Source organism: Dendropsophus ebraccatus, chromosome 8 (genome assembly GCF_027789765.1).
Source record: "Dendropsophus ebraccatus isolate aDenEbr1 chromosome 8, aDenEbr1.pat, whole genome shotgun sequence".
Classification (NCBI taxonomy): Eukaryota; Metazoa; Chordata; class Amphibia; order Anura; family Hylidae; genus Dendropsophus; species Dendropsophus ebraccatus.
Window position 1 is genome coordinate 71,329,941 of NC_091461.1, and position 27,185 is coordinate 71,357,125.

The following is a 27,185-nucleotide window of genomic DNA, read 5'->3' on the forward strand; positions in this document are numbered from 1 at the left end:
CCTGCCACAGGCTTCATGATACAAAGATGCTGCCTGCACTGGGATGACTACGTCTCCATCTGCCTCCTGTGAAGCAACAAAACAAGTGACTGGCCCACTACCCTGCAATCCCTTGAAACTGTGGAAGTTATGTCCCTGGTGGTCAGAAAATTAGTAGCAGAGTGTAAGGGCTTATTCCCAAATCCTGTATTGTACAGACACTACGGACAGGAAAACCCTGTAGTGGAGTCTTTCCCCACCCAGCACGATGTATTAATAACATTCCGGAATCGGGGAAAGTCTTTGAATCTTCACTGTTCTGTGTCATTACAGTGCCTTGGAGAGTGAAACACATTCCCTGTTCCGAGCATGTCACTGATACATAATACCATGGGCGAAAGACTCCACTACAGGGCTTTCCCGTCCATAGCGTTGTTAGAATAAGGGATTTGGGAATAAGCCCTAAAAAATAGACTCATTCATTAGTGACAAAAATGCCAAACAGTAGGTGGGACAACACCTTTTAAATCATGTTATCCCCCCCCCCCCCGTACTGATCAAAATAGAGGATCATGTGTCCTCATGAGCAAGGTTAGTATATTCCATAATACTAATAATTTGCATTTTTCAAGTGTTGATATCCTAAACATGATGTTAAAGAGGCTTTTTAGCCTATTACTGCCCATGAAACTATATAGATGCTTTATTTTTATCCAAAGGTAAGTAAAAAGAAGAAATGTTATTGTCTAGTTCAATTGAGCATTATACTGTTTCATTCCTAAAAAATAATGTATTTCAACACTTTTTTTGGTATAAAACATTGCATGTAAAAAGATGATGAGTTAAGTCTGACAGTTACACAACTGCAATCATGACAGTTAAGTAACTTTACCAACTCCTCTGCTCTACACATAAAAGACTTTGATTATACAGTTCCGGCAATTTTCTGCTCTTAGAAAAATAATGGATATAATATATTATTTTTTGAAAAGCTTGCAGTTTTAATACTTTTGCAAAAGTATTGCTGAATTACTCAAACATAACTATACTGAATGCACAATCTATTCAAGTAGGTTTTGTAATAACATTTACTAGCTGCACGACAAACAGCTGAGCATGAAAATATCACTCACCACTGCAAGATTTTCTACCTAGTACATAATATAATGAATAAAACCAATGCACATGAGAGAAATGAAAATAGAGGCAAAACAGAATTGGTGAGTGAAAGTATAACTTTATAAATTGTGGATGTTAATTTGAAAAATAATATAACACTATTGTATTTTTTAATATAAAAATAAAATAAACAACATTAAAACAATAAAGTAATAGTCTATTTATTTTACATTTTATTAATTGCACAGTACTAAACAAAGTTTGTCACTATTTACATCAGTCCCTGTGTCCAGTGGGACTTAGAGTCCTATTACACAGACCGACTACAGCCCGATTATTTTAGTAAACGAGTGCCGATCTGCTAGATCGGCACTCATTTACTGGACCTATAAGATGTCCCGATTATTGGACAGTAAGGGCTGCATGGACATCGCTAGCTATGTCCATACAGCCCTTGCCCAAACATCTGATACCTTATCACTCCCCACTCCCGGTCTTCTCAGCTGACAGGTCACTCAGACGCAGCAGAGGCCGGGACCGTGAAGCTGCAGGGCACGGGAGAGAAGATTGGGAGCAGGGAGAGATAAGGTATCAGGTGTTTGGGCAGTCGTCAGCCATCAGCCGTGCATCGCTATTACACGTAGTGATGCGTTCCGATTCAGCTGGTTATTGCTCTGTGTAATAGAGCCATTACAGTCTATATATTACCAAACACATGCACTAGGGTAAATGTTCATATAAAACGAGTAAACTTACGAAGGCGTCAGATATAAACCTTCACTGCATTATATGCCACAGGGCACCTAAAAATGGCAAAGCATTCTGCTTCCAAAAAGTAGTGCAGACACATATTCTCTAGAAAAAGCATTTTCATAGCTCCCAGAAATGGCACTGCCTCATGTTCAAAAGAAAAATGATGTACTGCCATGCATCCAAGAAATGGCAAATCCCATGCTTAAAAGAAAAATAAAGACAATTTATGGCCACAAAAAATGGCACATCTACAGTATATACCCACAAGAAACAGCCCAGCTACATACTCCTTTCTCCAAAGTACATTACTCAGTAACTATCTTGACAGAAGCAAGTGCCAAAAAGTGAGCCTGGAAACTATAGGTCTATGAGTTTGACCTCTATTGTGGGTAAAGTAAAGATTTTCTGAAGAGTAATGTACTGGAGTATCCCAATGAAATTACAGCAAATGTATAACTCTATAGCAGTATAGGTTTATAAGGGATTGGTCCTGTCAAACTAACCTGATCAGCTTTTACAGGGAGGTAAGTTCAAGCCTTGACCAGTGTGAGTCATTAAACGTCATATATCCTACTTTTTTCAAAGCATTTGATACTTTACCACATAAAAGGTGTAAATAATGGTCTTGCTGGGAAAAATAACTGGATCAGTGATAGAAAACATAGAGGTTTATTAACAGTTCATACTCTGGGTCACTGTAAGTAGTGGGGTAGCACAAGCGCTCTATTTCCTGTAACACATTTATTAACGACCATATAGAGGGATTGCACGTTAAAGTATTAATTTTGCACAAAACTGTGTAAAATGGTTAATAATATAAGGACAGTGTGGTTGGAGGCTATGCACATGGGGAGAAAAAACTATATACCAAAAGTATTTACTAAATAGGAAACCACGGACAAAGAATATTAGTTGACAGTAAATTAAACTTTAGCAAACAGAGTCAGGCAGCTGCTGTCCTGGCAAATGTAATCAAGAAGTTCTACCACTGTGCAAATCACTACACAGACCACACACTGAATATTGTATACAGGTTTAGACACCAATCTACAAGAAAGACATAGAGGAGCTGGAAAGGTTCAAGAGTACAAATAACAAACCAAACATCCCAAACATTTCCCTTTACAGCTTTCTCGTATGGGAGGAATAAATGATTCCTCTTGTCCGAGATGCCAGGAGGAATGTGCGGGCCTGGGTCATATGTTTTGGGGGTGCCGTGCTCTAGGCAAATCCTGGGAGGGGATTTTTTATTTCTTATTGATGAAGTTTAACTGTACTATCTTTCATTCCCCAGAGATAGCAGTATTAGGAGATTCACCTAATGTGAGAGATGATATTATAAGAGGTCTGATTATTAAATGTTTGTTTTACGCTAGACTAGTTATTCTAAGGAACTGGATAGCCCCTAGGGCCCTAACGTCTACTGAATGGGAAAACCTGATAAACCAAGTTTATCAATATGAAAGGATTTGGTATTCTGGAAAGGGAGCTAGAGGGAGGGGGAAGTTCCAACGTCTTTGGAAAAATTGGCAAGTGACACCTGATATATAAACATTGTATATGTATATTTCAGTCAGTATTGGAACCAAAACCAGGAGTGGATTAAAAACACAGAAAGGCTCTGTTCACACAATGTTGAAATTGAGTGGATGGCTGCCATTTAATGGCAAATATTTGCTGTTATTTTAGAACAACGGCTGTTATATTGAAATAATGGCAGTTATTTACTGTTATATGGCGGCCATCCACTCAATTTCAACATTGTGTGAACAGATCCTTTCTGTGTTTTTTATCCACTTCTGGTTTTGGTTGCAATACTGACTGAAATATACTGACTGAAATATACGTAGTGTGAACGCAGCCTTACTGGGTTCACACTATGTATATTTGAGGCTGTATTTGGTCCTCATGTCAGGTCCTCATAGCAACCAAAACCAGGAGTGAATTGAAAACACAGAAAGGCTCTGTTCACACAATGTTGAAATTGAGTGGATGGCCGACCATATAACGGTAAATAACTTCCATTATTTCATTACAACAGCCGTTGTTTTAAGATAACAGCACATATTTGCCATTAAATGACGGCCATCCACTCAATTACAACATTATGTGAACATAGCCTTTCTGTGTTTTCAATCCACTCCTTGTTTTGGTTGCTATACAGCCTCAAACATACAGCCTCAAATATACATAGTGTGAACATAGCCTTGAATGGCGCAAAATTCAAGCAAAATGCTAGTTGACTGCTAGCCGAATGTGAAAATTCAAAGCACCAATGACTTCTATGGGGCTTTGGATTGGCATGTTAAAACAGATCTGCGGTGGAGCCTTCTGTGCATAAATTCTGCCATTGAACACAATCAGACATTGCTCAATAGAATTTTTTTTTTTTTTGTGAAATTTCAAGCTAAATATGTGTAAAATTAAGGGCAGATTCCACTTAAAATTTCTTACCTATAAGGCTATGTTCACACATAGTATTTTGGCTAGTATTTCCATATTTTTTGCCAAAATCTGGATTGTAACCGAAAGAGAAAAACTATTATGGAAGGATTTTCACAGTTTTTGTGTTTTCAACCCTCTCCTGGTTTTGGTTAAAAATTAAATAAAATACTGATGAAAACACTGACCAAAATACTGTGTTTGAACAAAGCCCTAAAATGTTTAGACAGAAGAACTATATTTACAGTATGCTTACACATTTTCTCAACAATACCCTGTTGGTTTGAGATAATACAACTGTGTTAACATCACCACCGCTAAATTCTGATTACATTCCTTAACAACTGCCAAGAAGTATTTCTGTACAATCCTAAAATCCAGAACTTTATTAAGGGCGCTGTGTGAAATGTTTTGAGAAAGCCTTAGAGAATAACCATGGAAAGAGAAAGAAGTGTCAGTCAATCTGATTTTAAACAAATATTTCTCAATTCCCATTATGCTTTGAAATTTCTACATACATGAATTTGGAAGTAATTTATTACTTCCATTTGTATTATGTATTATAGTGCACACATAGAAGATATAGAATAAATGAAACCATATTTTGGCTGTTTAAATATAAAATACAAAAAAATTCACATATTTAGTTTTTAGCATGATAAAATAATGTAGTTGTTCATTTGATAAATAGTAAATGATATAAATATATTTTTTTTATACTATTAGCAAATATATTTTTATTGGTTTAATACACAGTGACTACTTCAAGTGTTTCCTTGCTTATTTATAAACTCAATGAACCAGAATTTGGCTAAAACCTGGCTGAGTCTGGTTTAGTCCTTAGCAGCAAACCACAGCTGAGCTTTTTACTAGAAATCATTAATATGTAAAAATTGAGCTAAAATTGGTTGATATGGGCAAAAACAGTCAAATTGATTATTCAAAATAATAAATCTTGGCCAATGTATTCAGAAATGTATAGTCCCAGATGCTTTTCACAACAACATGAGTGCAATGTGTTTTAGATACATTTTTCTAAATCTCTAAATCGTTAATCTTGATACTCTGTTTATGTACTGCCAATCAAATAATAAATGTTTTTTTTTTTTTTTTTTCATCTGTAAAATAAAGTGTACCGGAAGCTAAATAAACATGTATAATTCTGGTGATCTGCGCCTGCAGTGTTCCCTTTGTTTTGAAACAGCAGAGTGCAATTATAATTATTTTGTCATTACATTGCAAAGGGTGAAAACTGCATTGAAACTTTCTGAAACACAATGAGTATGCTGTGGATTTGGAAATCTGCAGCAATCTCTGATTCCATGTAGACTTTTTAAGCTCTGCGTGAATGCTGTGTGAATGTAGTAATTTCTCCACATCTAAACTCACCGATTGGTTTTACATGAATATAATAATGGTGCATTTTTGCATTATCCTGGTCTCAATAGGGGTCTAATAACCTGATCTAATGGGCCTACTTACACATCAGTGTTTTGGTCAGGGCATAGCTTAAAAATATATAGGGGCACATTTATAATTTTTTTTGCACCATTATTTTGCCTAATTTGCAAAAAGTCATGTAGAGGATAAATGTGCCCCATGGATTTGAAGGAATTTAGCCTCACTCACAAAAGTGCAGACATTTCCAAGCAGATGCCAGTGAAGAGATACCCGTTTTTGTGCTCCACTAGTGCTTCTACAAGTACAGAAGAACAAGTGGAGCCTAACATTGCCATTACCTTGAATCTTTCTGGCAACCGCCTTGAAATGTCTGGCTGTTGTACGATTAAGGCAGCAAGGCATACACATAGAGGCTGTGTTTCCACACCATCTTTTTTAAGTAAAGAACGGATGCTGATTGCAATGGAATCAGCATCTGTTCTTTACTACCGGGGCGGCACTGCATTGAAGTCAATGCAATGTCGTCCGCTGTATGCACACATTGTTATTTTAATGCCTGTATTTTACAACGGGCGTTAAAATAATGTATATGCCTATTATTTCCGGATGCTGTCCACCAAAGCTGTTCTCAATGTAAAGTCGGCAGGCGGCTGCACTTTACAATGGAATGAATGGTTAATTGATTTGTGGGCATACCTGACAAGCAATTGTAAAAAAGGACCTTCCTGCAGAGGATAAAGAGGCATCGGCTGCAGGAACATCCTGAATGCAGCCTGGCGGCTGGCAACATACACTGTTAAACGTTGTGTGAATATAAGACCAATGTAAATATAAATATTTTTATTTGTATATCAAAAAGAGAAATCATTTAAAAATACATAATGGGGGGGCAGAAGCTAATACAAATCCCCATATCAACGGTGGATCAAAGAGTTGTATACATAAGACGCTATATCAAAAGGTAAGAAAGAATGAACAACCTACATATACAAACATATATACTGGGCACTGGGTTGGTACTGCATATAGCAAATAAATAACTCCCACAGTGGGTATATGGCAGAGAAACATATAAAGAAACCATAAACACATAGTAAATGTTACCCATACATGTCCTTAGTATATAAGTCCACCTCACCGTACACCCGACGCGCGTTTCGCGTGTTGCTTTCTCGAGGGTGATGCCCCAAGTACTGAGCTCGGACCTTATAAACCCCATATAGCCAATCTGGTCTATGCCCATCATGTGTGTTGAAGAGAGCAATCAGCCAAACCGAAAAACCGGAAGTGGCGTCACTCGGTCATGTGACCATCCTCTATCACATGACGGGCATATGATCACCATATAAATCCTTTTCCATATACACACCCCCATCTGGGGTCCTCCCTTATAAACCTAGTTAATGCCCTGTCTCTCCTTTTCAAATAAACACTGTACCTCTGTTAAATCCGCGGACTGTACCGCAAAACCGGAAATGACGCGCGTCACGTGACCGCGTCACATGACCGCGTCATTCCCGGAAACCCAGCCACCGGAACTGCCACTCAATAGGTGTCATCCAGCGTGGGTTGTAAATTGTATATGCGGTCACGTGACATCCAGCAAGCCACATGACCGGGCAGCAGGTCACATGGCCGGCCCGCTGTCACATGACCGCACGCACTGTAAACAAAGCCCTACATCCAAATGGACATTACCGGTCCAGGTCTGATTCTACATTGTGCACGTATATTAAAAGACACGAGCGATATATACATATATACATATCCCAGAATAGAAAGTAAAAAATAAAAATTGATAAAAAATGAAAAATGAAAAATAATAAAATACAAATCCAAAAGAATAAATATAAATAGATGAAGATATGAAAATATAGAGGTAAGTATAAATGTACATCAATATATGTGAAAAGTAAAATACAAAAATAGAAAATAAATAATAAAAATAAAAATAAAAAATAGGAAATAAAAAATAAAAAATAAATAAATAAATAAATAAATAAACAATAAAAAATAAAAAATAAAATAAATAGAGTATAAAAAATAAAAAATAAAAAATAAAAAAATATATATATATAAACCAAAATAAATATAATAATAAATAAAGATTTTTATAAATATATGTAAATAAGAAATACATAATGAAATGAATAAAGTTTGAAAATATAAATAAAGATAAATATAAATATAAAAAAATGAAAAAATATATAAAAAAAGGAATAAAAAGTACAATAGATATTAAGCATACAATGGTGATCTAAGTGAATAAAAAATGTTACAGTGCAAAAGGCAAAAAGTGCAAATAGTGCTCAAAAGTGCAAACCAGTGCCAAAAAGGTGCCATGCTGTGAGAAGTGACAAGTAATACTTACCTAATAGGTTATATTAACTACAGTTACTATACAATGCCATAAAAAAATAAAAAAATAATAAATTTTTTTTGTTAAAAAATTAATTGCATATGATCTATATATCCTAAATGGGTGAACAAGGTATATAATATAAAAAAGAGGGGAAAGGGAAAATATATATACTAACCCACGCTGGATGACACCTATTGAGTGGCAGTTCCGGTGGCTGGGTTTCCGGGAATGACGCGGTCATGTGACGCGGTCACGTGACGCGCGTCATTTCCGGTTTTGCGGTACAGTCCGCGGATTTAACAGAGGTACAGTGTTTATTTGAAAAGGAGAGACAGGGCATTAACTAGGTTTATAAGGGAGGACCCCAGATGGGGGTGTGTATATGGAAAAGGATTTATATGGTGATCATATGCCCGTCATGTGATAGAGGATGGTCACATGACCGAGTGACGCCACTTCCGGTTTTTCGGTTTGGCTGATTGCTCTCTTCAACACACATGATGGGCATAGACCAGATTGGCTATATGGGGTTTATAAGGTCCGAGCTCAGTACTTGGGGCATCACCCTCGAGAAAGCAACACGCGAAACGCGCGTCGGGTGTACGGTGAGGTGGACTTATATACTAAGGACATGTATGGGTAACATTTACTATGTGTTTATGGTTTCTTTATATGTTTCTCTGCCATATACCCACTGTGGGAGTTATTTATTTGCTATATGCAGTACCAACCCAGTGCCCAGTATATATGTTTGTATATGTAGGTTGTTCATTCTTTCTTACCTTTTGATATAGCGTCTTATGTATACAACTCTTTGATCCACCGTTGATATGGGGATTTGTATTAGCTTCTGCCCCCCCATTATGTATTTTTAAATGATTTCTCTTTTTGATATACAAATAAAAATATTTATATTTACATTGGTCTTGCATTCTGTTTTTTGTTTTTGGTGTTGGATAGTTTTGAGTGCGCTTAGACCGCACTATTTAGGCCCCCCTCTTTTTTTGGTAAGGTTGTGTGAATATAGCCAAACAATGCTCTATTTATTAATTACTTGGCAAATTCCCCTTCATTCAGTAGAACAAGTGGGGTCAAGGGAGGTTGAATAAAAATAACAATGCACACCGATGTTCACACTGGGTGTTATGTGTCAGATAGAGGGAACACCTTCACTCCCTTTTACCATAAGACGTCAATAAATGGAAGTACTGACACAGTCTTTGTGTTATTTTCTTTTTTACATTTAATGCATATGAAATATGACAACAAGCTTTATACAATTGATTTTCTGTTTCAATCGCACCCAAGTACACAAGATACTTAGCTGGAAGCAACAACGGGGTTCCGCTAAGTAAATTGTTGTATAAAGCTGGATGTCATATTTCATATGCATTGAATACAAAAAGAAAATAATGCAAAGACTGTGTCAGTACTTTCATTCATTTATTGAGGTCCTGGGAGGTTCACATCATCAAATAATTTGAAACTGAGGACATCAATTTTAAGTTCCAAACAAATCTTTTTAATAGGTAAATATAGTAATAAACATAACATCTTAATAATATGTTCACTATAATCACAATTTCATCCAGCCTCTAAAGATATTTATAATGTACTTCACAGTGATTTTGTTTTCTGCATTACACTTTGTATTCATCTAAGCACAATGTAATAAACAGCTAACATTAAGATGTCTTCTATACTCTCACAGTGAAGACCGCTAATTGGTCACTTCAACTTTATGCAGCAGATGGGAACACGTCGACATGTTAAGTGGCTGCATGTATGCAATTGGGCTCAGCAGAAGCCATAAACATTTGGATGTTATCCAAGCTTCAGAACACTCTCTAAAAGATAATTCTCCAAAAATCTGTAAGACAAAAAAGCAAAAAAGTAAACTAGAAATTGCTGCAGCTACCATTTAATAGCTGAAATAGCTCTTGATTGTTGTATTTTGAGAACAATTTTTGGATTACACATACATAAGCCTTGAAAAAGCTTTAACCTCTAGGTGACCCTGAACGTATTGTCTGCCACAGCTGCCTTTTTCCAGATGACCTTTAAACAGCCACCGATATTAAAATATTTTTAGGGTATATTCACACGGGCGGGCTCGCAGCGAGATTCTCGCTGCGAGCCCAGCAGGTCCTGGCAGTTCCCATACACTACATACTTGCCGCGGTCTAAACGACCGCAGCAAGTATGTAATTATACCGCCCTTAACCCCTTCTGCTCCCCCGCTGTAAGCATACTTTACCTGTCCTTGCTGCACGGGTCCGGCGTCCTGCTCTCCTGTCCGGCCAATCAGTGTGTTGCCCAGCCGCAGCCACTGATTGGCCGGGCGGGAGAGCAGGACGCCGGACCCGTGCAGCAAGGACAGGTAAAGTATGCTTACAGCGGTGGAGCAGAAGGGGTTAAGGGCGATATAATTACATACTCGCTGCGGTCGTTTAGACCGCAGCAAGTATGTAGTGTATGGGAACTGCCAGGACCTGCCGGGCTCGCAGCGAGAATCTCGCTGCAAGCCCGTCCGTGTGAAGATACCCTTAGTAAGGATTGCTGCTATTACAGCAGGCCATCTGTATATGTAGGCTACTGTGGAATCCCCTCCCCCTTGCAACCACGATCACTGTGATTGCCAGGTCAGTCCAGGTCAGGTCAGATCAGACCTAAACCTATTTTTTTTTTTTTTATTTTATTTATTTTATTTATTTATTTTTTTTTGGGGGGTGCGTGGTCCCCGTGCGTACCACCAGCATCCGTGTTAAGGTGTGTGGGTTGTACCATTTTCTGTGTCCTGCTTTCCTGGGTGCTGATCAGCTCACACTGATAACCTTTTTTCTAGCTTGCAGGTTTTCTATTTCTTTTTCAGTATTTATAATCTTTTTTTTATTTTTTTTGCCAGCCAGGTGTGCATAAATACCCTGGTGCCTATTACAGGATGTATAGGGCCAGCATCAGCATTTTACTGTCTGGCTAATGCCCTTGTTACCAACGTAGCTTGAGCCCCCTTCTGTGGACTTTTAGACTTTTTTCCCATTTAAAGATAACTCTCTCCGTTGCATCAGCAATCATACAGTTCTGTGTGTCTGAACGGTCCTATGTGTTATGTAGGCATTCCCTCTCTGTAATATAAAAAAAGAATAAAAACACCCATACTCCTGGCTCATATTTTCCATTAGGTTGGAATGTAGAGTCTGTCTAGTGGTTCCTCTACCACCACGCAATGTATAACAATGTTCCTCTGATAATGACTTGGAGAGTGCTAAAGATAAATTATTGTCTTTACTGCCATATAGTGCTCATCTATATCATAAAAATCTGTCTGTCTGTCTGTCTATATCATAAAAAGTCTGTCTGTCTGTCTGTCCTTCTGTCCCATTTAGACTTCCAAACGCCTTAACCGTTTGACCCCAAATTTGGCACACAGATACATTGGGTGCCCATGAAGGTTTTAGCGAAGGTCCCGTCCCCGCCAGATGTACAGGAGGGGAGGGGGAGGGGGCAGAGCAGCACCCCATAGAGATGAATGGGAAAATCTCCTCACTGCAAACACAGGTGATATAATTAGCTGCAGCAGACACAGCAGTTGGAGCCTTAGCAACCAATAGGATTACTACTTTCATTTTCACAGGGAGCAATGGTTGCTAGGGAAGTTGCCTCACAACATCCACAGTAATAACTGGTAGACCCCCTACTCCAACTATACAGTACATGTATATACAGGACCCCCTACTCCATCTATACAGGACATGTATATACAGGACCCCCTACTCCATCTATACAGGACATGTATATACAGGACCCCCTACTCTATCTATACAGTATATGTATATACAGGGCACTACAGGTATACCAAACTGTGACTGGGTAACACTGCCACACCAGACCTGACAAATACCGCCATACTGTGCTGGATAACACTGTCATACCAGACCTGACAAATACCGCCATACTGTGCTGAATAACACTGTCATACCAGACCTGACCAATACCGCCATACTGTGCTGGATAACACTGTCATACCAGACCTGACCAATACCGCCATACTGTGCTGGATAACACTGTCATACCAGACCTGACCAATACCGCCATACTGTTTTGGATAACACAGCCACACCAGACCTGACCAATACCACCATACTGTGACTGGATAACACCGCCACACCAGACCTGACCAATACCGCCATACTGTGACTGGATAACACCATCATATCAGACCTGACCAATACCGCCATACTGTGACTGGATAACACCGCTATACCAGACCTGACCCATACCACCATACTGTGACTGGATAACACCGCCACACCAGACCTGACCAATACCGCCATACTGTGACTGGATAACACCATCATATCAGACCTGACCAATACCGCCATACTGTCACTGGATAACACCGCCACACCAGACCTGACCAATACTACCATATTGTGACAGGGTAACACTGTCATAACACACCTGACCAATACCACCATACTATGACTGAAAAAAACTGCTATACCAGACCTGACCAATACCGCTATTCTGTAGCTGGATAACACTGTCATACCACACCTGACCAATACCGTCATATTGTGACTGGATAACACTGCCATACCAGACCTGACCAATACCGCCATACTGTGACTGGATAACACCACTATACCAGATTTGACCAATACCGCTACACTGTGACTGAAGAACACTGCCACACCTGACATGACCAATACCGACACACTGTGACTGAATAACACTGCCATACCAGACCTGACCAATACCGCCATACTGTGACTGGATAAAACCGCTATAACAGACCTGACCAATACCGCCATACCCCCCTCGAAAAGACACCAGATTTTCTGGCAAGTCTGAACGGGAGGGTACTGCCCCTCTGCAAGGTGCTACCCTACACACCAGACCATGGGTGCCTAATGGTAAATACGACCCTGCAGGTATACAGGACACTACAGGTATACAGGACCCCAAAACTATACACTATAGGTGCACGGGACCTCCACCAACTATATACTACAGGTATTCAGGACCCCAAACTTTACACTACAGGTATATAGGACCCCAAAACTATACACTACAGGTATACAGGAACTCCACCAACTATATTCTTCAGGTATACAGGACCTCCACCAACTATATACTACAGGCATACAGGACCCCAAACTATACACTACAGGTATACAGGACCTCAAAACTATACACTACAGGTATACAGGACCTACACCAACTCTATACTACAGGTATACAGGACCCCAAAGCTATATACTACAGGTATAAAGGAACTCCACCAACTCTATACTACAGTTATATAGGACCCTCAAACTATGCACTACAGGTATACAGGACCCCCGAACTATATACTATAGGTATACAAGACCTCCACCAACTATACACTACAGGTATCCAGGAGCCTCGACTATAAACTACAGGTATACAAGACCTCCACCAACTATACATTACAGGTATACAGAACCAACTATATACTACAGGTATACAGGACCCCCAAACTATACAGTACAGGTATACAGGACCTTCACTAACTGTACACTGCAGGTATACAGGACCTCCCTCAACTATACACTACAGGTATACAGCCCCCCCAACTACACACCACAGGTATACAGGACCCCCCAACTATACACTATAGGTATACAGCCCCCCCAACTATGCACTACAGATATGCGAGACCCCTAAAAACTACATTGTGGGTATACAGAACCCTTCCAACTATACACTACAGGTATACACTAATTCCACTGATTAACTCAGATGAAACAATACCTTTAGCTTGGCATCCTGGGCACCTTAGAACAAATCTAATTAACACACTGAGACTTTATACCCGGGCAGCGCCGGGTACATTTTCTAGTATACAATAAGTATAAATAATTAGACCTTACAATCAAATGTGAGTATTTAGAACTTTACTTTTACCATCTTTTCTATCCAGCTGATCACTTGGGCTGATCAGACTTCCACAACACAACATTATTTCTATGATCCGATACCATTCACATCCTGCCATCAAACATGGGACCTCTCCTCTGATTGGTTAAGGCCTACAGCACTTTTGAAGAGCTGGAAATCTCACTCATAGAATTGTATATAAGTCAGTGACCTCTGTAGACTTAGGGCAGCCAGAGGAGAAGTCATATGGGTGCCATTGGAAGCTGAACAGCATTGGAACACAGAAATAATGCTGCGCCAGAGGTATGTGATCTGCATGGGAGAGTGTAAGGCTATGTTCAAACACTATCATAAGAATATGGTCCTAATTTTGAGATCAAAATACAGCCTTTTTTATATAATAATGGATCAGTGGGAAATTGGTAAGAAGTGCAATAACAGATCCATCTGAATTATCCGACCACAATCTTCTCTCTTTCTCAATCACTAACATCTGCCCCCCTCTTGACACTCCTTCCCCATACATCTAAAGAAATCTGCATGGTATTAACACGCAACAACTCATGGACACATTCCTCACTGTCCCCAATCTCATCCCTCGCCTGTCCAAACATTGCCACACAACACGACTACAAGACCCTGAAAACTACCCTAGTCTGTGTTGCTCCCCCTACTCTCTGCATACCCCGCTACAGATGCCAGCAGCCCTGACACATGCCAAGAACTCACTTTCTTTGGTGGTGCTCTAGGACTGCTGAATGTCTGTGGAGGAAATCTAGAAACCCAGCAGATTTCATTAATTACAAATTAATTCTCAAAATCTACTACTATGTCCTTCACCTCACCAAACAAGCTTATTTCACCTCTCTCATCTCCTCACTATCAAACAACCCAAAGCGCCTCTTTGACACCTTTAAAGGACAACTCCCATTAAAAACCTTTTCCCAGTAATTGAAGCACATTACAAAGTTATATAACACTGTAATATACTTCAATCACCTATCTGCCTCCCTTCCCTGTCTTTTCCCCCCTCAACCCCCCACCAGGAAGTGTAAGAAACTCCTTCATACCTAATTACTGTCGTCACCAGGCTGCTCTCTCAGCTCCTTCTAGTGACGATGAGTCATCAGCAAGAGGGCTGCTCTAGCTCCTGTCACACCAGCCTCCCCCTCCCCTGCCTGGTCAGGTGACTCTGCTTGCTCAGCTCCCATTGGCTGAGCAACTGTAAGCCATCTGTCATTCTGCAACTCAATAATGACTTGTGACTGACTCCCGGCACATAACCAGCTACAGGACCCCCTCCCCCATACTCCCTCCTGCTGCCGAGTGGACTCAGTGAGTGAGTGATGTCACTTGCTTATCTTTCTCCTCACTCCCGGCATGTCAGCTACACAGACGTCTTATCTCTCCCCTGCTGCCCTGACCTAATCCTGCAGAATGTACACTACAGTGAGGTGAAAGTATGTGTGTGCAGCTTCAGTGTGTGTATATAGCAGCCTGACTGAAGAGAGCCAGAGAGGGGGTCATGTTTAGTGTATGATGGGAGTTGTAGTGAATGGAGGGGCAGGCACTTGCTGTGTCACAGCAGGGGGCTAGCTTGTCACAGCAGCCAAAGTGCATCATGGGAAGCTGAAACCAGGAGGCAAGGAAGAAATGAAGAACAAGACTAGAAATCAGAAGGTACACAGACGGTGGGAAATTCAAACAGTGACAGCTCAGGAGGGATGATAAGTATAAAAGCTAGGTTTCTGATTGGTTTTTTATTTTTTTCCTTAGCGCGGGAGTTGTCCTTTAACTCTCTTCTCAAGCAAAAAGTTCAGTCACCAATCACTGACCTCTGTGCTGAAGACCTGGACTCCTACTTCAAAATAGTCCCATATATCCTATTACTTCTCCCACTCCCTCATCGCTCTCAGCTTTTGACCCAGTGACAAAGGAAGAAGTCACCAAGCTCCTCCTTTCATTCTACTACCTGCCCTAGTGACCTAGTGACCCTATTCCCTCACACCTCTTTCAGTCCCTCTCTTCTGCTGTCACTACTCACCCCACTAAAATATTCAACCTCTCTCTCTCCACTGGTATCTTTCCCTCTTTATTAAAACACTCTCCTTCTCTAGACCCATCCTGTCCTGCCAACTATCGACCTGTTTCTAATCTTCCCTTAATCTCCAAGCTTCTGGAATGTTTGGTCTACTTCCGCCTAACCCGCTATCTCTCTAATAACTCTCTTCTTGACCCTTTACAGTCTGGATTCCGATCCCTTCACTCCACTGAAACTGCTCTCACCAAAGTGTCAAACGATCTCCTGAAATCACAAGGAAACTACTCCTTGCTGATACTACTAAATCTCTCAGCAGCGTTTGACACTGTAGACCACCAGCTCCTCCTCTCCATGCTCAGCTCTCTTGGCCTTAAGGAATCTGTTCTCTGCTGGTTTTCTTCCTACCTCTCTGACCGCTCCTTCAGTGTATCCTTCTCTGACTCTACTTCTCCCTTACATCTAACTGCTGGAGTTCCCCAGGGATTAGTCCTGGGTCCCCTCCTCTTCTCCCTCTATACAGCCCCCATCGGACAGACCATCGGCAGATTTGGTCTTCAATACCATCTTTATGCTGATGACACCCAGCTGTATACCTCCTCCCGTGACATCACCCCTGCCTTCCTGCAAAATACTAGTGACAGTCTATCTGCTTTCTCTAACACTATGACCTCTCTATTTCTCAAACTTAACCTTTCTAAAACTGAACTCGTATTCCCTCCCTCTAACAAACCCAAACCCGACATCTCACTCTCAGTCTGCGGTACTAGCATAACTCCTGTGCATCAAGCTCAATGCCTGGGGGATATGCTAGACTCTGATCTATCCTTCGCTCCCTATATCAAAGCTCTTACACGCCCCTGTCATCTACATCTCAAAAACATCTCCAGAATCCGCCTATTTCTCACCATTGACACAGCTCAAACTCTGACTGTCACCCTGATTCATTCCCATCTTGACTATTGTAACTCCCTACTAATCGGTCTTCCTTTCTCTAAGCTCTTCCTTCTCCAGTCTACCCTTATCGCAGCAGCCAGGCTCATCTTCCTCTCCAGCCATTACACTGACATCTCCCCTCTGTGCCAGTCACTGCACTGGTTACCTATTAAGTCCTGAATTCACTTATTATTATTATTATTATTATTATTATTATTATTATTATTATTATTATTATTATTATTATTATTTATTTATAAAGCGCCCTTAGTTCCAGAGCGCTATACAATAGATAGGCAACAGGCAGGAACAATACAAGATCAGAAAACATTACATGAAGGCAAAAGACAGACTGGTACATGGGGGAAGAGGACCCTGCCCGCGAGGGCTCACAATCTATGCCTTACCCTCACCCATAAAGCTCTCCACAATTCTGCCCCTTCATACATCTCCTCCCTCATCTCTACCTATCATCCTTCCCATGCTCTATGCTCTGCTAATGATCTAACCCTAACATCTTCGATAATCAGAACCTCAAAACTCCTGCCTCCAAGACTTTTCTCGTGCTGTAACAGTTCTCTGGAACACCCTACCCAAAGACCTCAGACTTAATCCCAACACTCACAGTTTCAAGCGTGCCCTGAAGACTCATCTCTTCAGGCTCGCTTATAACATTCCCCAAACTTGTTCCCCCTTCTGTTGTCCCCTCACTCTATATCTCTGACAGTTCCATGCACCTTATACATTCTACTCGCAATCAGACATTGGCGTGTTACTGACTCATCCTGTTCTTTCCAATTATGTACAGTGACTGGACCATGGACAAATAAAGCACTTGTGCCTGGTGTTGACCCCAGTTGTAGTCTGTAAGCTCCAACGAGCAGGTCTCATATAAACTTAATTATTTAACTGTGTATTATGTAACCTCTGTACTGTATGTATAAAAAAAGTGCTGCAGAATCTGTTGGCGCTATACAAATAAATATTATTATTAACAGATGTAACTATGACCGTACAAATAATGAACATGCTCATTATTTACATTTTAAATAATTGTTTTATTTTATCATATTTAGCTTTATTTTACTGTGTGAATTTAGCCTAAATGTAAACTTGCTCCCGAATCTAGTAAATCTAGCCTTTCTCCAGAATCTAGTAAATATTACCTGTAAATATTATTACACTCCAGATCCAGGTCTAGTATCAAGACCCCTTAGTAAGTTCACTATGCTATCTTTCTCTGGTAGAAAATTCCATAGTCTCAGTGCTTTTACAGTAAAAAAAAAATCCACTTCTATGTTGGTATAAAAACTTTTGTTCCTCTAGGAGTAGTTCTTGTAGTTAAAATCTTGAATAGAGATGAGCAAATTTTCAAGTTTGGTTCAGTAGACAGAATTTTACACCAACATTTGGCTCAGTGCGCACCAAACTTTAAAGAGACCATACTGAAACAGCTTTATATATAATAAATATTTCGGCCAGAGTTAAAGAAGAGGAAATTTAAAGCAGCAAACTTTCCTCTTCAATTTCTTGCCTATTTCTTGCTTATTCCTAAGTGTAAGCATAGCCTAAATGTTGTTAGCTATGTTTTCTTTGCACCCTGTTTCTAACATATAACTCTATACACTGGCATTTCAAGTAGCTATGTAAGCAGAAAGTAAATAAACCTGTTAGGAATGTGACTTTGCGCTCCTTGGTCCGTGCCGGGCAGTCAAGGAAGCGCCGAGTTTCTGTCTGTTCTTTTTTTTTTTGCACTGAATTGTGTTTCACTTTACTAGCCACACCCACCTTGCCTGTCAGACTTCTGGTGATGCAGGGGTTACTGCACTGCTAGGCCTGTTCAGCTGAACTTGGTGCTGGGATCAGGGCTTGTCTAATCAGCTGCTGGACCTAGTCTCTGATGCTGGTTAAATAGCAGCTAGCTGCTTACTTAGCTGCTGGCTATTAGGTTTCATACCCTGGTCCCAGCTTCCCCTGTCTATTCCTGCAATCCCTGTCCTAACTCCTTGCTATTGTTTACCTGTAACCTGACCTCTTGCTTCGTCCTCTGACCATCTGTTTGCCTTTGTACTGCGCCGCTTGTTTGTTTTTGACCCGGCTTGTCGACTATTCTCTTGTTGTGTTTGTTTGTCTGTCTTGTTCTGTGTCTCACCCAGAGTAGGGACCGCCTTCGTGTTTGTCTGCGGCCACCTAGGGTCGATCGAGGCAAGTAGGTAGGGACAATGGGTGGGACTAGCTTCAAGGTCCACCATCTGGTACTGTCTCCTACCTATCCAGTCCCTGACAGTCTCTGACAAAACCCTAGAATAAGTAATGCCTAAGCAATGAATAGAATGCAGGGTGCTGGTGACAATTTACGAAGTACACTTCTATCGATGGAATATGGGAGAGAAAGAGATTACTAATGCACTGGTTTTAAATAGGTGCTTTTTAACAGACATAAAACAAATAGCAGCAGAAAAACAAATAAAGGATTTTAATGATGAAAGGAAAACATTTACCTTTTATGGACAGTTTAGCTTATCTGGAGACTTACAGCTTGCAGGTACAATATATAGCCCAGGTTTTCTTAGGCTTCAAACCCCCCCCCCCCCCCCCCCTTCTGCTCATGATACATAGTAAGGGCCTGCCTGTTTCCAATTTTTCCAGGCAGTCCTCAGGCTCCAGACAGCTTCTCCAGACAGCGGGATTCAAATGCGGGATTCAAGTTCACTCATCTCTAGTCGTAACTAGAGATTGATTTCCTCTAACATTAGGCAGCAGACAGTAGATTGCAGAAAAGTGAGTGGTCTAGTGGATGGGACTTTGGAGCTGTTTTTATGTGTTAGGTTATGTTTACACTTAGTAAACTTGCTATGTAACAGAAGGTATTGTACTGCCGGATGCCAGGCAGCTTTCGGCACATTCCTGCAGCTGATACAGCTGTATCAGCTGCACTAACATTATCTTTTTACAATTGAATTGCGGGCACCATTGGGTGTGCTCACAATACAATTAACCATTGACTACAATGTAAATTATGGCCGCTGGTCGTACTTTACATTGTGTAAACAGCTACTGTTTCCGGATGCTGGTCGAACAGTGTCCGGAAATAATAGGCATGTTCATTATTTTACATCCTTTCTAAAGAACGCTTCGAAAAGAATGGATGCTGATTTCATTGCAATCAGCATGCGTTCTTTGCTGAAAAAAGAAAACATAGTGGGAATATAGGAAAAATTTTTAGTAAATTAGATAATTTATATATATATATATTTTTTTTAATTGTCTTTATTTTATCACAAAAGCCAAAATACAGTCACACCATACCAAAAATAATAAGATTTCCAACAGGAGTGTTACACCTTCTCCATCATCGGCAATTCCCCCCAACACTACTTCTGGGCCTGTAAGCTGGAGGTTTCTATTCAGACACCGCTCCATGTGCCCCATAATTTCCCTCCAGAATTGTTTGATCCTACAGCATTTCCATATCATATGATATAAATCCACATTCTCTTCCCCACATTTTTTACAGCACACTATCTGGTTGTCCTGTATCCTGGCTATATCTTTAGGTGTGTAGTATAACCAATAAAACATTTTAAGCTGGATAATCCTATGTGGGCAAATTTTTAACACATAGTTGCGATATCTCCTCTGCTATATGTCCAAACACCTTTTCCCATCTTTCCCGTGCCCTAACCAAATGTGATGGACTAAGTTCCCCCACTAATAACTTTTAAACTTTTGTTAGTAATCTACTCTTATTTTTTCCCATTATACATTCTATTACCTCGTGTGAACTGACTTGAAATTTATCTTTCTCCAATGTAGCTTGTGCGGCGTGCCATACCTCTAAATAATGATATCTATCTTTAGTGTTAAGTAAAAATAATTCTTGTACTGACTCAAATGTGATTAAATTATCCTCCTTGAATAAATGTTGGACCTGTGTTGCTCCCTTAATAACCCAAAATTTAGCAATATCCCCTTTAGTGAACTCTTTTAATCCTTAATTCCCCCATAGGGAAGTACATGGCAAACTACCTCTAATTCCACAAAGCCTTTTAATGTTTCTCCACACCTTATTATAAAATCTTATAAAGGACTTAACCCTTATTCCGCGGTCACTCAATTTCCCTGTTTCCAATAGTTCAAAAATAGTTTCCCCACCCCCTATTCGTGTCATAATATAGGAAATTATGGGAGAAGAGGTCCCCTTTGCAAGGCTCTGAGCTCCAGCAGCCAAAAAGTAGAGCCCAAGGTCAGGCAAAGCCAGACCCCCCGCCCCCTCTGGCCTTACCAAGGCCGGATACTTGATCCTAACTTTTTTCCTTCCCCATATTAGCTTATTAATCATCACCTCAATTTTCCTGAACCAAATTTCAGGGATCCACATTGGGGATGCGCAAATATAATACAACAGCTGTGGGAGAAGAATAATTTTCACAACCGCTACTCTGTCTGCCATAGACAAGGGCAGCGTAAACCAGGTGTCAATCTTTTTGTCTAGCTTCCTAATCAGGGGTTTTACATTAAGATCCACATACTTATCCACCTGCCCTGATACTTTAATACCTAAATAATCTACCACATCCACTGAGGGCAATTCCTCAATCCCTCCTCCATTCACATCTCCAGCTTGTACCACCGGGAGGATTGCCGACTTTCCCCAGTTTACTCTTAAACCAGCTATCTGCCCAAATTCTGCAACAATCTTGATCATCTTGGGGACACTCTGCTGGGGATCTTTCATAAATAACAACACATCATCAGCGTATAAGAGAATTTTTTCATTATCTCCCTTAATACGGAAACCCTGGATACCCTTCTCCTTACGGATCTTTTCTGCCAACGGTTCGATATATAAATCATACAAACAAGGGGGAAGTGGGAAACCCTGGCGGGTACCTCTTTTTAAAGAGAAACTCTCCGTAATCTCATCATTCACAAAAACTCTAGCCATGGGACCTGCGTAGAGAAGCTTCACCCAGCCAATAAAATTTTCCCCCAGTTCAAAGGCCTCCAGGGTCCTCCAGAGGTAGCCCCACTCCACCCTGTCGAACGCCTTCATGGCGTCTAAGGACAGGATGGAGTGGGGGACCTCTGCCCCTATCTGGATATTTGCATACACCCTCTGTAAATTATCAAATATACAGCGGCCAGGCACAAAGCCCATCTGTTCAAGACCCAGTAGGTCCGGGATGACCTTGTTCAATCTCCCTGCCAACACTTTAGAGATTATTTTAAAATCAGTGTTAAGCAAGGAGATTGAACGGTATGAGCCCATTTCCCTCGGGTCCTTATCTTTCTTTAGGATTAGTATGATGTTGGCTTCTCTCATAGAACACGGCAAGACACCCTTCTTACAGGATTCATTAAAAAGTTCAGAAAGGATAGGTAGCAGGGTGTCGCCATATTCTCTATAAATCTCAAAAGGAAGGCCGTCGGACCCCGGGGCTGAGGATCCAGAAAAACTAGCCAAGGCCTCCCTAAGATCCTCTACTCTTATTTGCCTGTTTAGAGCTTCCTTTTGCTCTTCCGATGGCGTTGATAAACTACATTCAAAAATATTTTTTTAGTTCCTCCTCTCCACCCTCCATCTCAGATGAATAGAGATTAACAAAAAAAATCCCTCACCACATTCCTAATTCCTTCCCTGTCATTGACCACTCTATCCCCCGTGCCTTTTATAGCAGAGATAAAGTTTTTCTTCTTCTGGGCCCTCAACACCCCAGCCAGCACCTTACCTGGCCTACCCGCCTTTACAAACATTTTTTGACCGTGAAAGAAACTCTTCTGCTGTGCTTTTTCCATCAAAATTTTAGCATATTGATCCTGTGCTTGTTGGAGGGCTGTCATTTCCTCCAACCCAGGTGACTCTCCCACAATCCCTTCTACCTCCCGGATTGCTTCTTTCAGCTCATTCTCCCGTGCCTGAAAGATCTTTTTCTTAGTCTTAACCTCCTTATAAAGGATACCTCGGAGGAAAGCTTTCAAGGCATCCCACACAATATGGATATCCGCAGAGTTCTTATAAATTTCCCCAGAAACTAACAATTTCTGCTGTTATAAAATCTTTGTTGTTGAGGATTGGTATCCAGTGTGGATTGAAGCAAAATCTTCTACCACCCTGGATACCTGACGAAGAGAAGTCTAGTTTAGTTACTACAGGAGAGTGATCTGAAACCGAGCGCACACCATATGACATTTTTGTAATAAATTTAAATGCACGTTACATATCACAAGATCAATCCAGGAGGCTGTCTTCCTAAATGAATTGAAACATGAAAATGCAAGACGTTCCCCATACAAACATCTCCACAAATCATTCCAGCCCACCTCCCCCAGAAATCTAGCCAAGGATGTTATAGTGCCACTGGGGCAGGGGGAGCTGGAACTTCTATCTAAGCTAGGGTTGATCAGGCAATTAAAATCTCCGCTAACAATTAATGGTAAATGTTCCTTTCCTTTCATAAACCGAACCAATTCCACTAACCTATAAACAGTGAACGGGGGAGGGACATAAAAGAATGCAAGAACCATCTGTACCGCGAATACTATGCAATGGAGAAAGATAAATCTACCCCTCCCATCCCTCTTACTCTCCAAGAGTTTAAACTGAATTTTTTTATGAACTAACACTGTAACACCAGAAGAGTAACCAGAGTAGCATGCATGAAAATCAACACCGCTCCACCCCTTCTCAGGCAAGCGGTAGATTCCTCGGTGCAGTGGGTTTCCACTAGACAAATTATTGCTGGTAGATAATGTTGTATGGCATCAAAAATTGTGATTCTTTTTGTCCGCTCCCCCGTTCCCCTAACATTCCAGCATACTATATTAACACTCAATAACACATATATAAAGACTGTAGAACTCCACCATACAAGATGCTGCCAGTACTACTCTAATGTATGGGGGATTGGTATTAAATTACGAACTATGGGTTCTAGTAGCAAACTAAATACCAATAAAAGAACAACTGAACCTCTAATATATTACAACATATGGATTTTATTGTTTAAAATTACAATACAATAACAAATAATAAATAAATACACAATGATCCATGGCTGACAGAATGTTAAAAACGACAAACATACAATGAGGGGGCTGCTGCAGATGGACACAAGTAAATAAATAAATAGATAAGTGGATGGTAGACTAAAGTGCTGGATATAGTACAGAAAGAGCTGTGAGTGAACAAATATATGGTAAACAAGCTAAAAGAGTGCTATAGAGAATTCACAAATCTAAACTGGTAAACAAAATACTAAAGTGTCATACCAGAAATGAAAGAAATCAGTGTGTCCACCGGCGGCCCCCACCCCAACGCACGTTTCGGCGTAGCCTTTTTCAAGGGGTACCTATCTACTGGAGGGTCGCGTTATAAATACCTAAAGTGCTGCTAGATAGACCAATCACCCGCCCGCTCCGCACATGTAGCATATCATATAAAATCTAATTACCTGCTGAGTCGGAACATTACTTCCGGGTACGGCTGACGTCAGCGCTAGCGGCGCAACGTAATGACGTCAAAATAGCTGGTCACATGATATGCAAAAGTCACATGTGGTACCTGTGTGACGCGGACGCGCGCCGGTCACGTGATGGGAACAAACAACGTAACCGCGCGCATGCGCGTCACCCAGGTAGATAAAAAGTCTGCTGCCATCTACTGGCAAAACAGACACATAGCCAATATAGAGTAATGTAATATAATACATGGTACAACCAGTGTAGTATCAGACATATCTATGGACCATCTATAAATAATTAAGATCTTTATGAAAATGTACTGATGGACAGTTGTATATAAAAGAAAACATATAAATATATAAATAATGATAATTCATATACACAGTAATGATCAATAATGATAATCGCTAAAAAAGTAGAAATATATCATAGTGAATCAAAAAACAGATGGTATAAATATACATAATGATAAACAAAATTAAAGAAAAAATATAATAAATAATAAACAAATAAAAAAATAAATATAAATAAATAAGTGCATCCCAACCCCTACACCTGATATTCATATGAATATGAATAAATGAAAATAAATATGATTAAAAATATAGATGAATGTACATGAGAAAATAAATGTACATAGAACCTCGCTGGCCACAATGACCAAGAATAATAAATACACAACATTATTTGACCAAAAGAGCTGATAGAAAGCAAATATATGAAAGAAAAAAGAGGAAGAAGGAAACACAGAGAACATGATTTATGAACTCGGACCTATGAGTGCAAATGAGCAATATATGCCAAAGAAATTGTAAAGAGATATATAATATATAATGATGAAAAATATTCTATATGCAAAATACACAATACAAATAAGTGATAAAGTGCAAAGTGCAAAAAGTGTGCAACACTCGTGTAGTGCAAAATGTGACACACCTACTGGTAAAGTGATAGATAAACATCACATATCAGAGGAGTGATGTGAAAACATACTATAAAAGTGCATCAAAAAAAGTACCTTTTCCAAACACACCAAAAGTACAATGTATAGAGAATAAATAGATGCGTCATGGCAGCTCAATTTCAGCAAAAGTATATAATCCTATATATGACCAGCGAAGGGCGCCCTAAACAAAAAAATGTGCACAATACAGATCTAGTAAAAATCAATGATGCCCACAAAAAGACCACAAGTGTGGGCAATAATTAATAGTAATCAAATTGATATGATGAAATATAATATATTATATAGAAGTGAAAAATAAAAAAATAAAAAGAGAGAAAACAATAAAGATAATAAGTGATGTATAGAAAAATGCACAGGAGTGATAAGGAGCAACCATAATACAAACGTCCATGATGGTCAACTGTCCTAGAGAGTACAGAAGTGCAAAAGCACTCCAATAAATCCATGTAAAGATATCAGGTCAGATGGATTCCCATTATGTAGAGAAGTAAAAAAGCTATGCGATGAACAGACGAAGCATGGCAGGGATAGAGAGGACTCGCAGGCAGCAGGTATGACCGAATATTACATGACAAAATCTAGAAAAACCACAAAAAAACCATTAAAAAGTTCAGAAAGGATAGGTAGCAGGGTGTCGCCATATTCTCTATAAATCTCAAAAGGAAGGCCGTCGGACCCCGGGGCTGAGGATCCAGAAAAACTAGCCAAGGCCTCCCTAAGATCCTCTACTCTTATTTGCCTGTTTAGAGCTTCCTTTTGCTCTTCCGATGGCGTTGATAAACTACATTCAAAAATATTTTTTTAGTTCTTCCTCTCCACCCTCCATCTCAGATGAATAGAGATTAACAAAAAAATCCCTCACCACATTCCTAATTCCTTCCCTGTCATTGACCACTCTATCCCCCGTGCCTTTTATAGCAGAGATAACGTTTTTCTTCTTCTGGGCCCTCAACACCCCAGCCAGCACCTTACCTGGCCTACCCGCCTTTACAAACATTTTTTTGACCGTGAAAGAAACTCTTCTGCTGTGCTTTTTCCATCAAAATTTTAGCATATTGATCCTGTGCTTGTTGGAGGGCTGTCATTTCCTCCAACCCAGGTGACTCTCCCACAATCCCTTCTACCTCCCGGATTGCTTCTTTCAGCTCATTCTCCCGTGCCTGAAAGATCTTTTTCTTAGTCTTAACCTCCTTATAAAGGATACCTCGGAGGAAAGCATTCAAGGCATCCCACACAATATGGATATCCGCAGAGTTCTTATAAATTTCCCCAGAAACTAACAATTTCTGCTGTTATAAAATCTTTGTTGTTGAGGATTGGTATCCAGTGTGGATTGAAGCGAAATCTTCTACCACCCTGGATACCTGACGAAGAGAAGTCTAGTTTAGTTACTACAGGAGAGTGATCTGAAACCGAGCGCACACCATATGACATTTTTGTAATAAATTTAAATGCACGTTACATATCACAAGATCAATCCAGGAGGCTGTCTTCCTAAATGAATTGAAACATGAAAATGCAAGACGCTCCCCATACAAACATCTCCACAAATCATTCCAGCCCACCTCCCCCAGAAATCTAGCCAAGGATGTTATAGTGCCACTGGGGCAGGGGGAGCTGGAACTTCTATCTAAGCTAGGGTTGATCAGGCAATTAAAATCTCCGCTAACAATTAATGGTAAATGTTCCTTTCCTTTCATAAACCGAACCAATTCCACTAACCTATAAACAGTGAACGGGGGAGGGACATAAAAGAATGCAAGAACCATCTGTACCGCGAATACTATGCAATGGAGAAAGATAAATCTACCCCTCCCATC